Source organism: Bos grunniens, chromosome 8 (genome assembly GCF_055505025.1).
Source record: "Bos grunniens cultivar Pamir isolate PY7600 chromosome 8, Bosgru_T2T1.0, whole genome shotgun sequence".
Taxonomy (NCBI): Eukaryota; Metazoa; Chordata; class Mammalia; order Artiodactyla; family Bovidae; genus Bos; species Bos grunniens.
In genome coordinates, this window is record NC_141172.1 from 54,854,367 (window position 1) to 54,867,003 (window position 12,637).

At 40.2% G+C, this 12,637-nt stretch overlaps 1 long non-coding RNA gene across 2 annotated transcripts in view; it reads left to right on the forward strand.

The window, feature by feature from the left end:
- LOC147367082 (uncharacterized) overlaps nucleotides 1-12,637 on the forward strand; it is a 100,266-nt gene extending 87,629 nt beyond the window's left edge. For both annotated transcript variants that reach the window (XR_015169160.1, XR_015169159.1), the window contains 2 exons: nucleotides 10,757-10,902; nucleotides 12,142-12,637. This is a non-coding gene — a long non-coding RNA (uncharacterized LOC147367082). The remainder of the gene's footprint in view (nucleotides 1-10,756; nucleotides 10,903-12,141) is intronic.

The following is a 12,637-nucleotide window of genomic DNA, read 5'->3' on the forward strand; positions in this document are numbered from 1 at the left end:
TAACATATTTGGATATTACAAATTTTATTTTACTTAAAGATACATTCTTTTAAGCTTTCAAAATATAGTAAACGTTATTCTTAGTTAAGAGACTGCAACCTAAAACATTAGAAATACTGAGAATTAGCATGTTTTATTCTATTGTCAAAAAAGCTTATGAGACTTCTAGTTTTGAGTCCAACATGAAAGGAGCTTGGAAGTTGCCACTCTGTACTAACAAGTAAATATCTGAACAAACTGAATAATCAACAATTCTTAGATACATTAGAGAAGTGAGGTCACAGGAAAAATCACCATGTCCCAAATTGGAGAGGCGAACACAGACTATAACAGCTTACTGGAACAGAAATGCAAGAGCAGAAATCACTGTGGAAACCAATACTGAGGTAGGAAAAATGGAACTGTATTTGATGAATTGCTAGAGGCTCAGTGTGCAAACGTCTATATGATAAAAATTCCAGGGAGGCCTCTGTACTTTTGTGAGTTTTGTCTCTTGAGCTCTGCCAGCTGTCACTACTGGGTGAAGAAGGTCAGAGTAAACTCCTCTTCTGGCTGAGGGAGGAGACAGGAACAATTTTGAAATACACCAGAAAATTCTACTATTCATAATAAGGCCCGCCCTCAGTTCAATTCAGTTCACTCACTCGGTTGTGTCCGACTCTTTGTGACCCCATGGACTGTAGCATTCCAGGCCTCCCTGTCCAACACCAACTCCCGGAGTTTACTCAAACTCATGTCCATTGAGTCACTGAAGCTCTCCAACCATCTCATCCTCTATTGTCCCCTTCTCCTCCCACCTTCAATCATTTCAGCGTCAGGGGCTTTTCCAATTAGTCAGTTCTTCCCATCAGATGGCCAAAGTAGTGGAGTTTCAGCTTCAGCATCAGTCCTTCCAATGAATATTCAGGACTGATTTTCTTTAGGATGGACTGGTTGGATCTCCCTGCAGTTCAAGGGACCCTCAAGAGTCTTCTCCAACACCACAGTTCAAAAGCATCAATTCTTCAGTGCTCAGCTTTCTTTATTATCCAACTCTCACATCCATACATGACTACTGGAAAAACCATAGCTTGGACAAGATAGACCTTTGTTGGCAAAGTAATGTCTCTGCTTTTTAATAAGCTGCCTAGGTTGGTCATAACTTTTATTCCAAGGAGCAAGTGTCTTTCAATTTCATGGCTGCAGTCACCATCTGCAGTGATTCTGAAGCCCAACAAAATTAAGTCTGTCACTGTTTCCACTGTTTCCCCATCTTTTTGCCATGATCTTAGATCTCTGAATGTTGAGCTTTAAGCCAACTATTTCACTCTCCTCTTTCACTTTCATCAATACTCTTTAGTTCTTCTTCGCTTTCTGCCATAAGGGTGCTATCATCTGCATATCTGAGGTTATTGGTATTTCTCCCAGCAATCTTGATTCCAGCTTGTGCTTCATCCAGTCTAGCATTTCTCATGATGTACTCTGCATATAAGTTAAATAAACAGGGTGACAGTATACAGCCTGGACATACTCCTTTCCCAATTTGGAACCAGTCTGTTGTTCCATGTCCAATTCTAACTGTTGCTTCCTGATATGCATATAGGTTTCTCAAGAGGCAGGTCAGAAGGTCTGGTATTCTCATCTCTTGAGGAATTTTTCAGTTTGTTGTGATCCACACAGTCAAAGGATTTGGCATAGTCAACAAAGCAGAAATAGATATTTTTCTGGAACTCTCTTGCTTTTTCCATGATCCAGCGGATGTTGGCAATTTGGTCTCTGGTTCCTCTGCCTTTTCCAAACGCAGCTTGAACATCTGGAAGTTCACGGTTCATGTACTGTTGAAGCCTGTCTTAGAGAATTTTGAACATTACTTGGCTAGCGTGTGAGATGAGTGCAATTGTGTTTTAGTTGGACATTCTTTGGCATTGCCTTTCTTAGGGATTGGAATGAAAACTGACCTTTTCCAGTCCTGTGGCCATTGCTGAGTTTTCCAGATTTGCTGGCATATTGAGTGCAGCACTTTCACAGCATCATCTTTTAGGATTTGAAATAGCTCAACTGGAATTCCATCCCCTCCACAAACTTTGTTCAGGGTGATGCTTTCTAAGGCCTACTTCACTTCGCATTCAGGATGTCTGGCTCTAGGTGAGTGACCACACCATCATGAGTATCTGGGTCTTGAAGATCTTTTTTGTATAGTTCTTTTGTGTATTCTTGCCACCTCTTAATATCTTCTGCTTTTGTTAATATCTTCTATTTCTGTCCTTTATTGTGCCCATCTTTGCATGAAATGTGTTCCCTTGGTATCTCTAATTTTCTTGAAGCGATCTCTAGTCTTTCCCATTCTATTGTTTTCCTCTATTTGTTTGCACTGATTACTGAGGAAGGCTTTCTTATCCCTCCTTGCTATTCTTTGGAACTCTGCATTCAAATGGGTATATCTTTCCTTTTCTCCTTTTCCTTTTCCTTCTTTACATAGCTGTTTGTAAGGCCTTCCTAGACAACCATTTTGCCTTTTGCATTTCTTTTCTTGTTGATGGTCTTGATCACTGCCTTCTGTATAATGTCACAGACCTCCATCCATAGTTCTTCAGGCACTGTCTGTCAGATTTAATCCCTTGAATCTCTTTGTCACTTCCATTGTATAATTGTAAGGGATTTGATTTAGGTAATATCTGAATGGTCTAGTGGTTTTTCTGTACTTTCTTCAATTTCAGTCTGAATTTGGCAATAAGGAGTTCATGATCTGTGCCAGAGTCAGCTCCTGGTCTTGTTTTTGCTGTCTATATAGGGCTTCTCCATCTTTGGCTGCAAAGAATATAATCAATCTGATTTCGGTATTGACCATCTGGTGAAGTCCATGGGTAGAGTCTTCTCTTGTGTTGTTGGAAGAGGGTGTTTGTTCTGACCAGTGCATTCTCTTGGCAAAACTTTGTAGCCTTTGGCCTGCTTCATTCTGTACTCCAAGGCCAAATTTGCCTGTTACTCCAGGTGTTTCTTGACTTCCTACTTTTGCATTCCAGTCCCCTATAATGAAAAGGACATCTCTTTTGGTTGTTAGTTCTAGAAGGTCCTGTAGGTCTTCATAGAACCATTCAACTTCACCTTCTTCAGCATTATTGGTCGGGGCACAGACTTGGATTACTTTGATATTGAATAGTTTGCTTTGGAAACAACAGAGATCATTCTGTCATTTTTGAGATTGCATCCAAGTACTGCATTTCGGACTTTTTTGATGACTATAATGGCTCCTCCATTTCTTCTAAGGGATTTTTGACCACAGCAGTAGATATAATGATCATCTGAGTTAAATTCACCCATTCCAGTACATTTTAGTTCTCTGATTCCTCAAATGTCAGTGTTCAGTCTTGCCATCACCTGTTTGACCACTTTCAGTTTGCCTTGATTCGTAGTCCTAACATTCCAGGTTCCTATGCAGTACTGCTCTTTACAGCATCAGACTTTACTTCCATCACTTATTCTTAATAAGTCCTGCCTTTAGGAGGGACTCTTTTACCGGAGGTCTAATCTATTTGGTTTTGTTAAGTTTTGAGATTGACTGACCTGAGGGAAGGGAAATACCCTAACCCAAGTCCCTTCCAGCCATTTTGTCTCACTTAAAATGAGATACTTTAATGTTGAGAGGCACTTCTGAAATTCAGTGCTGAGGAACACATGCTCATTATAAGACTGAGACCTAATCATAAGACTATAGAATGCTTCTACAGCACCACATCACTGAAGATCTGTTTACTGCAGTTAATTCCACCAGTATACTGTGTCTGGCTTTTCGAGGAGAAAACTGAATCATATAAAATGCTTGATTAAAGCCACAAATGGCAGAAAAAGAGTGGAATATAAAAATAGGAACAAAGAACAATGGCAATAAATGTGAAACAGTATCAGATATGATAGATATTAATCCAATGATATCAATAATCATTTTAAATACCAATGATTATACCAATTAAAAGATTGTCACAGAGCACCTAAAAACAAGATCCACTTATAAGAAATCTACTTTAAATCTTAATATAAAGGTACATATAACTTAGAAGCAAAGGGTTGTGGAAAGAGATATCATACTAATTTAAAGAAGTTTGAGAAGCCGTATGAGTTTCAGTCAAAGCAGATTTGAGGGCATGGAAAATTACCATGCACAAAGAAGGCTTTCCATAATGATAAAGGGGTCAGTTCTCCAAGAAGCCATAAGAATTCTTGATGTGTATGTGCCTGACAACAAAGCATCAAATTAGACAAAAACAGAACTGCAAGGAGAAAGAAAGACGCCCACTGTCATAGCTGGAGGTTTATACACCCCTCTATCATAAATGGAGAGATCCAGCAGGCAGAAAATCAGCATAGACATAACTGAACTCAACAACACTATTGACAAAATGGATGTAATAAACATCTACAGACTTCTTCATCCAACAACAGCAGAATGCACATGGTCTCAAGCTCACATGGCATATACACCCAGATGGACCACATTCTGGGGCATAAAGCATGCTCTAACAAATTTAAAATAGCAGAAATCATATGAAGTTTAGTCTATTCTCAGACCATGATAGGAGTAACTTGAAATCAATAGTAAAAACAGAGGTGGAAAATTCCAAAATACCTGGAAATGAAGCTGTTCGGTTCTAAACATTCCATGGGTCTTGCTCTCTGTATGTGAACATGCACAGTGACCCAGCACCCAGAGACTTTGAAAGGTGGGGTCTGGTTGTTCTCTAATTGTGATATACATCTATCATTACTGTGGTGGTTTGTGAACTTGATAACAGCTGTGAAGTTTGGCACTTCCTCACAGTTAATACATGCTGGTATCTGAAATTCGTTTGTTCTGTTGGGGGACAGGCATTATTTAATTAAATAATGGTAACTGAAATTCACGCATGAGCAAACTGTTCAGAGTGAGGACTGCCTGTATAGCATACATTGAGTAATGTTCCATGGTAAGAAATAAATACCTAAAGGCCTATAGGATGAGAATTCATATCTTGTTATGAGGAAGTCTTTCTCTAAGCAGAATGTGAAACTGAGATATAAAGAAAAAGTTGCTTTGACTTCATAAAAATGAAAGAATTCTGTATAGCAAAAGGCAACCCAAATAGAGATAAAGATAACTGGCAAACTTGGAAACATAAACATATGACGATGTCTTTGGCCAACAATTCCTTTTCTTCACAATAGAATGAGGGGGGAAATCTCAGTGAGCCAAACCTCATGAATCAATAGATGAGAGGTTAGACTAAATTTCTCATATGGTGTGGATTTAATTTTATGGAATGCAAAATATCTTCCAGTAGGAAATATGGAGTATCACCAGTCTTATCCAAATCCCTACAATGCACACAGGTAAACCTTGAATAACTGTGTAATGGATGAGTCCCTTTTCTGTTCTATAAGAGAGAGAGAACAATTAGCAGAATGTGTGTTTCTCCAGGGCAGAATTCTGGTATTGTCTCTGGACCACTGAGCTTTGCAAAAAATCGAAACGCACAGTCTCTGGCAAATCACTCTTAAACAATCAAAAGGGAAAGAAATGGAAAGGCTGATGAACTTGCTAGTCACCGTGTGGTCATGACTCCTGAAAATAGTGATGATGGGGAGTATGTGATGTCACATATGTGAAGCTTACAGGGTATGGAGATTCAGATATACAGGGTGTAGATTCAAATGAAGTTGAGTAGGGAAGAATGCCTCTCATAACCCACCTCAGCTGAATTACTTAATATCTCAACTGGGAAATGTTGATTAAGAAATGAGAGGATACAGGCAGGAGCAACTCCTGAAATAGTGCCTAAATAACTCAAATATTCCTAAGGAATCCTGTGGACAACTGTGTCAGAGAGGAGCTGACAAATGGAATATAATAAGCACAGAGATCATGCCCTTGTCAGCTAGCATACGGAGAGCATTACTGATCCTCAGCAAATCATTACTGATCCTCAGAAAAATGTACTGTGACTGGGTCTAAAACCTGACTGGAATTTTCCATAGATGTGTGATATTGGAGATGCGTTTGCAGCTGCACTTGCCAAATCACCTTTTCAAAGCAGAGTAGGTCATGGCCAGAGGAGCAAAGGCTGCTCTGCTCGCTCTCAGGCAGAAAAGGATTTTAGAAATGCCAAGTTCTCTCCCACAAAGGAAGGGGTTAGCAGATTATGAATTAGTGATTAGTACAAGTATCTGTGATCCCTCAACTAATTTCCATCTTGAAGCTGGGATATAAAGACTCAGGCGCTGGGTGGTGAATCACAATCTCTCTGAATAGGTGCTTAATCAAGACTGGATGGGCTGAATTCGGGTCTCGGCATCTGGTGCCAGCTCTTTTTCCAGCAGGATGCCTTTAGACATGTCCCTGACACCTTTGCATCTATAGCTTTTTGTTGTTGTTTGATTGTTTAAATATATAAAATGGTGATAACACTACTTGGTGGCATATTCTATTAAAACAACAATAACAACAACCTGTCATTACTCAGTGCAAATCAAACAATAAATGCTTTCTCTTAGTGAACCTGCTTAACAATTTTCTGGACTCTTCTGCTGTGGGCCAGATTCAGAAATACACAAGTGAAAGAGGAGACAGTACATCATGTTTTATTCAATTGGGTCTTGATACCTATGTGTGACTCTTAACCAAGGAGTATGTGGTAGTTAAGGACACAGATTGAAATTGTTTAGAATGTGCCCTAAGCCCTGACTGCCAGGATTTAAATCTTAACTCTGGAAATTGTAAAACCTGGGAAAAATTGCTTCCCTAAACTTCATTTCCTGCATCTGAGAAAAATAACAGTATCTACCTTGTTGTAGACTCAATAATACCCTTGCCCTAAATGTCTACGTTCTAATGCCCAGAACCTGTGAATGTCACATTAAATGACAGAAGGGATTTTGCCAATGGGATTAAATTAAGGTTATTGACGGGAAGATTATCCTGGGTTACCTGGATGGGCCCAAAGTCGTCACTGGTGTTCTCATGAGAGAGAGGTAGAGGGAGATTTGACTTCAAAGAGAAAGTGATGATGAAGCTGGGTTTGGATTGATGCCAGCCAGAAACCAAGGAATGCTGACAAGGAAACAGATTCTCTCTTAGAGCCTCTGGAGGGGGCATGAATGGTTCTACCAACTCCTGATTTCAGTTCAGTGAAACTGGTTTTGGACTTCTGTCTTCCAGAACCATAAGAAAATGTGTTTTGTTTTAAGCCACCAAGTTTGTATTAATACTACAGCAGCCATAGTGAACAAATGTGTACCTCTTAGGAACTATTACCCCAGTTAAAATGTGTGACTGGAAGCACACTTAGTGGCATATCTGCATGCAGCAGGTATGCCATCATAAGCCATTCTTAAAAACCTGAATCCTTGGTTTTGTGGGATCATCAAATTTAGTACAGTGGTCACCATTTTTCTCCTTGTTCATCCTGGTAACGTGTCTAGGCAGCTAGCAGAGAGAGCTCAGTCCTTCTCCACAGGTCCTCTCACCTCTATTAATTAGAAGGAAAGTAAAAGTTGCTCGGTTATGTCCAACTCTTTGCGACCCCATGGACTGTAGCCCCCCAGGCTCCTCTGTCCATGGGGATCCTCCAGGCAAGAATACTGAAGTGGGTTGCCATGCCTTGCTCCAGGGGATCTTCCCAACCAAGGGATCGAACCCAGGTCTCCTGCATTGCAGGCGGATTATTTACCAACTGAGCCACCAGGGAAGCCCAAGAATACTGGAGTGGGTAGTCTCCCTTCTTCAGGGTATCTTTCTAACCCAAGAATCGAACTGGGGTCTCCTGCATTGCGGGCAGATTGTTTACCAACTGAGCTATCCAGGAAGCCCTAATTAGAGGGAAGAGGTTACTTAAGTAAGACATTACTTAAGCCACCTTATTCTTTTCCTTTCCTTCATGATTCTTCATCCAAATTTATAAAGACCACATCCAATGTGGTCTTTATAAATTTTAAAGAAAACAAAGTCATTTCTCAATGGATTCAGATACTACCCTAAATTAAGATTGCCAGTAAGTTCTTGTTCTTATTTCCAGACCTCATCACCAGAAATTCCTGAGCCTAAGTCCTCCCTAGCTTCTAGGATCACTCACTTTCTCATTTCTCCATTTTCCTTTTAGTTGAGTCTTGTCATTTTAGTCCCTTCCTTAAACACAACTCATAATAAGGTGACATAGCAAAGTGATGAAAGTATAGATGTTTTGGTTTTAATCCTGGGTTTTTGTCATTTACTTACTGTGTGACACTGGACAGGCTCTTAAATCTCTCTGGGCTTCAGTTTCGAAAAAATAATTCAGTGTTATAAATAATACTTACCTAAGATTGCAATTGTGAGGATTAAATGAGTTTAATATTTGCTAAGCACTTAAAATCTCAGAAGATATTAAGAAGAGGTGGCAAGAATATACAGAAGAACTGTACAAAAAAGATCTTCACGACCCAGATAATCACGATGGTGTGATCACTGACCTAGAGCCAGACATCCTGGAATGTGAAGTCAAGTGGGTCTTAGAAAGCATCACTACAAACAAAGCTAGTGGAGGTAATGGAATTCCAGTTGAGCTATTTCAAATCCCGAAAGATGATGCTGTGAAAGTGCTGCACTCAATATGCCACCAAATTTGGAAAACTCAGCAGTGGCCATAGGACTGGAAAAGGTCAGTTTTCATTCCAATCCCAAAGAAAGGCAATTTCAAAGAATGCTCAAACTACCGCACAACTGCATTCATCTCACATGCTAGTAAAGTAATGCTCAAAATTCTCCAAGCCAGGCTTCAGCAATACATGAACTGTGAACTTCCAGATGTTCAAGCTGCTTTTAGAAAAGGAAGAGGAACCAGAGACCAAATTGCCAACATCCGCTGGATCATGGAAAAAGCAAGAGAGTTCCAGAAAAACATCTATTTCTGTTTTATTGACTATGCCAAAGCCTTTGACTGTGTGGACCACAATAAACTGTGGGAAATTCTGAAAGAGATGGGAATACCAGACCACCTGATCTGCCTCTTGAGAAATTTGTATGCAGGTCAGGAAGCAACAGTTAGAACTGGACGTGGAACAACAGATTGGTTCCAAATAGGAAAAGGAGTCTGTCAAGGCTGTATATTGTCACCCTGCTTATTTAACTTCTATGCACAGTACATCATGAGAAATGCTGGGCTGGAAGAAGCACAAGCTGGAATCAAAATTTCCGGGAGAAATATCAATAACCTCAGATATGCAGATGACACCACCCTTATGGCAGAAAGTGAAGAGGAACTAAAAAGCCTCTTGATGAAAGTGAAAGAGGAGAGTGAAAAAGTTGGCTTAAAGCTCAACATTCAGAAAACGAAGATCATAGCATCTGGTCCCATCACTTCATGGCAAATAGATGGGGAAACAGTGTTAGACTTTATTTTTCTGGGCTCCAAAATCACTGCAGATGGTGACTGCAGCCATGAAATTAAAAGATGCTTACTCCTTGGAAGAAAAGTTATGACCACCCTAGATAGCATACTGAAAAGCAGAGACATTACTTTGCCAACAAAGGTCCATTTAGTCAGGGCTATGGTTTTTCCAGTTGTCATGTATGGATGTGAGAGTTGGACTGTGAAGAAAGCTGAGCGCCAAAGAATTGATGCTTTTGAACTGTGGTGTTGGAGAAGACTCTTGAGAGTCCCTTGGACTTCGAGGAGATCTAACCAGTCCATCCTAAAAGAGATCAGCCCTGGGATTTCTTTGGAGGGAATGATGCTAAAGCTGAAACTCCAGTACTTTGGCTACCTCATGCAAAGAGTTGACTCATTGGAAAAGACTCTGATGCTGGGAGGGATTGGGGGCAGGAGGAGAAGGGGATGACAGAGGATGAGATGGCTGGATGGCATCACTGACTCTAGGGACATGAATCTGAGTGAACTCTGGGAGTTGGTGATGGACAGGGAGGCCTGGCGTGCTGCGATTCATGGGGTTACAAAGAATTGGACACGACTGAGCGACTGAACTGAACTGAACTGAAACACTTAAAATAGCACTTGTTATAGTGTAAGCACTATAATTATGCTTGCTAATAATAATAAATGCCATTCCAAGCACATAACTTACTCAACTTTCTGTCATATCTTTGATGTATGTATTTGATGAAATCAGTAAATCATTCTGTTTCAAGGGGAACAGAAAAGTATTTTTGAACAATTGTCCATGTGGCTATTTCACCACATTTAGTGTTTCCATATTTCTGTACAACAACCTGGGCTAGTCCAATAGCCAATTAAAAATGGACAGAGCTTATGTTTTGCACCCTTTACCTCACTCACCCCCCCCACCCCCACCCCCGCCACACAAATCCCCATCTCTTTGGACATAAACTTTCATTTGTCCTCCATCTTCTGAAAACCTACTTCTAAGAAAGTGTCTGGGTTCATCCATGTCACTACAAAGTAACATTGACATATAAACACTATCATGTGTAAAATAGCTAGCTAGTGGGGAGCTACTGTGTAACACGGAGACCCCAACCTGGTGCTCTGTGATGACCTAGAGGGGTGTGAGGGGAGGGCTGAGGTAGGCTCAATTATATATATATATATATAGTTATGACTGATTTGCTTTGTTGTATGGCATAAACCAACATAACATTGTAAAACAATTATCCGCCAATTTAAAAAACAAAGGTGTATGATCTCCAGTTTAGTATGAATTTAAGACAAAGGTACCATTTACCTCAGAGAGACAACTTTTCAAGACTGGTTTTGTTTTTCAAATATTTTTTTTGTTTTTCTGTCTCTCCCAGCCTTTCAACCTTGGACAAACACAGGAGATCCATATTATGGCTCCAACACTTAGCACCTGTGCCATTCTCCGAGCCTGAAAGAAGCATCTGAGGGCAACACTCCTGTCCCGGGACTGTTGAGAGGACCACGCCTAGCTCTGTTTTAGGTAAAGTATAAACTGCTGCCCAGGCAGCCCATTGGATCACATCACCCTGGGTACACGGCAGTGACTGGTCCAGGGAGGGCCTGGGTGGGCTCAGCACAGTCAAGGGCTGTTTCTGGATCTCTAAGAATAAAATATTTTCTTCTTAGAGACAAGAAAGACATGCATTCATGAGTCTGATTCTCAAATCTTCCACAAGCCACCTTCTAATTCTTGAGAGATATATGCAGGGAACAATGCCCTGCTTAGTAATAACTAGAGTTTTAGCCTGAAGTTCCACACAAAATTTCTAATCTTAAGAAATATAAGAGGCCCTAGGTGAGACCTCACTTGTGGCCTAGACCAGTATTGGGCACAATATGGAATAAGGACTACCTGGCTCATGATTACCTGCAGTACTGGATGAAATCCAGACTGTTAACTCTCCCACAAAGTGAGAAAATTAAGAGTGATGGGGCCAGAATTATGCAGTTTTCATGATTAGTAACTAGTCATTATTTCCAGTCTAACCTGAAAGCAATTTGGTCTCTTTTGTTTCAGGAGCTTATCCTTGCTTTGGTCTTACAGCTTCCAAACTGAGGAGGGGGAGGGACAAGGGTTTTGAAAAAGGAGGGGATCCAGGCAAGGAAACAGTGTTCAGTTTGAACATTTAAAAAATAGTTTATTCTGGGAAAATGGTGCAAGGAGAACAAAAGAAGGTGGGTCAAATTTTAGGAAAAGTAATGAAATTTTGTGAGAAAATAGCGGTTGGAGGAAAAAGCAAACTGAAATACAGCATGAGTTTAAACAGTTGATGTTAGAGACAGAAGTAGGAGCATCATACCTACAGAGAGGAAAATACAGTTCTACCATCCTGTTGTCCCCAGGACTGCGCAGAACTTAGTTAATTTAACTTACTGGTTTTCAACCCATAGCATCAACCTGTAAATAAAACACAGGACACTTTGTTGTAATTGCATAACAAATTGTAAATATTATCATCACAGGTAAACAAAGCAAGCATGCTGTTGACAAAAGGTGAGTTGTACAAGGGGAAAGACAGAACTGGGGGCACAAGCAGTCTCAGGCATAAAGACAATGATGAGATTAGAGTGAAAGTGAATACTGTAGCTCTGTACTATAGCTAATATTTCTGGAGAGCTTCCGTGTATTGGACATTGAAGGCTGCAAATGTGTTATTATTTGCATCATCACGAGCGACTCCATGCAGTAGTGGTTATCATCCATTTCCCTATTGTACAGGTGAGGAAACAGAGGCCCAGGAAGGTTGAGAAATTGCTCAGGATTGCAGAGCTAATAACCTGAAGAACAAAGCTTCCAAGCCAAGTCCATCTCCAGAACCAAGGCTTTTAGCCACTGTGCTACCACTTCAGTAAAAGCCAGCAAAAATTGCATGGTATTACAGAAGAGAAGCCACATAAGTAATGAAATGAATGTGATGTATTGAAAGGAAGAGGGATGAGAAGTAGTAGGGGTAGGAGTTTATCTTCCTGCCTCACGCTAGGGTGCTAAAATCCATCTACAATGGATACAGCAGATAAACATAATGTTTAGAATTATGGGGGTAACATTCATGTGGCCAAAAACTGTCTCTGGAGAGAGGAACTGGGGTTAGAAAAGTTGAATTTCTGTATTTGAAATGCTATCATGTCCACATATTATTTTCATAAAAATATATCTATTTGTTTAGAAATAGCTTCAACTGTGTAAATGCATTAAAACGTGAAATTCAAAAGCA